Source organism: Austrofundulus limnaeus, unplaced genomic scaffold (genome assembly GCF_001266775.1).
Source record: "Austrofundulus limnaeus strain Quisiro unplaced genomic scaffold, Austrofundulus_limnaeus-1.0 Scaffold2446, whole genome shotgun sequence".
Classification (NCBI taxonomy): domain Eukaryota; kingdom Metazoa; phylum Chordata; class Actinopteri; order Cyprinodontiformes; family Rivulidae; genus Austrofundulus; species Austrofundulus limnaeus.
Genome location: NW_013954848.1, coordinates 3,123 through 4,755, shown reverse-complemented (window position 1 = coordinate 4,755; position 1,633 = coordinate 3,123). Strand labels below are relative to the sequence as shown.

Below are 1,633 nucleotides of genomic sequence, written 5' to 3'. Positions count from 1 at the left end.
GAGTACATACTGTGAAGAACCCAGAGAGGGTTGTTTGATTGTGCTTTCTGGAAAACAATAAATTTTTACATTTAGGCACTCCTGCAATAGTCACATTTTTTCTGTTACAAACTGACTCCGGCCCCCCACCAGAGAAGGGAAAAGTTATGTGGCCCTTACAGGAAAAAGTCTGGGGACCCCTGGTTTAGGGAGAAACTCAACATGTACGACTTTTAATAAATATTATTTAAAGACAACTCACGCATAAAATGTCTGATATGTCAGTTCAGCAGGAGTCTCTGTGTCCGCAGCAACAGCCTCAATTTCTCTCGGTCTGCGACAAATTTCTCCTGGATATTTCTCTCTCAGCAACCCCAGAGTCTCCCAGTCACCTCTTCTAGAGCCACGGTCTCCAWTGAACCATCTGGTTTTACACAGTCGATTGATGACAACTGGTTCTGGCTCTGAAGAGCCAAAATAACAGAAAAAAAGTCAAAGACATCATATTGTTATACCATTGTTATATTATTTATTCAAACATAAAGCAATCAGTTCCCAAACTCTGCATTCTACATTAATGCACTGAAGCATATTTGCATTTATAACGTTTGGGAGTATGAACATTCTGACAATAAATAAACCTAAACCAGCAGGTGATGCTTATTGAAAAGTCTTACGTTGATGACTTTGTTCTACGTAACCTGCAGAAAGAATCAGAATAAAGCTAATTAGTGACATTAGTTGGTGCAAATATATTGTAAATGTTTCAAAACCTAAACGTGTCAAAAGTGACATGTTACTTAYCGAGCAGCAAAACTGCAGCAAAAATGAAACTTAACTATAAAAAATTAAAATAAAATCCAAAATAATTAAAATTCAACAGGTAAAGAATAGTTTCATTTCCAAATTCTTATTTGTGTTTTCATTTTGAACTTAACATCACAACTAAAATCTTACCTGTTTGATCATTGTACAAATCAGTTGTTTGTTCTAAACAGCTGTAAAGAAAAACATGAAACTTGAGTATTTTATTTCTTTGTAGTAACAATAACATTACTTCCATCTCAGTTTATTTCAGTTTCTTTAAGAAAGATGAAAAAGCAGAGTGTTACCTGGGAAAACCAGAGGAGACTCAGCCAGAGAACCTCTCAGTCCACTCAGTCGGTTCTTTTCTTCTGTCTTTTTATAGGAGCAAGTAGCCTGGGCACAAACTGGAATTTTTCAAAACAATAAACTGGATTTTGCAGTCTTCTTAGGACATTTTACAACTTGTTTAGTTGCATGTTGTACAGATAGAAGGCAAAAGGAGCAGATAAAACCAGCACTATCCAGTCCAGAACTCAAACTTTGTGTTCTAAAAATGCGGTGCCCTTTGTTTTATCATCATTTCCACACCAGAGATGACTTTTTATCTTGTGAAAGTCAGCAGGAAGGATAAAAGGAAATAAATGGAATAATAGTTGGTTGGGTGCAGCTTGAAAACACAGATGGTGATGGTTTGCTTTGGAAGGCTTTAATTTTCTAATGGTTCTCATGGTCTATTACTTGATTCACATTTTAATACTTTGCTTCCAATGTACTAACACAATGATGTGTAAAAAATGTAACACACCATAAGTAAAACAAGATTTTTAAAAAAATCACACAATATGAT

The 1,633-nt window shown here is 35.4% G+C and overlaps 1 protein-coding gene and 1 long non-coding RNA gene across 2 annotated transcripts in view; one reads left to right on the top strand and one right to left on the bottom strand.

Annotated features, from left to right (window-relative positions):
- LOC106511008 (cell migration-inducing and hyaluronan-binding protein) overlaps positions 1–1,633 on the top strand; it is a gene marked incomplete in the record, with an annotated part of 8,891 nt that overhangs the window by 4,592 nt on the left and 2,666 nt on the right.
- LOC106511010 (uncharacterized) lies at positions 122–1,491 on the bottom strand. The gene is made up of 4 exons (XR_001309475.1): positions 1,092–1,491; positions 937–977; positions 657–680; positions 122–443 (listed from the first exon to the last, which is right to left on the bottom strand). It is a non-coding gene; the product is annotated as an uncharacterized LOC106511010 (long non-coding RNA).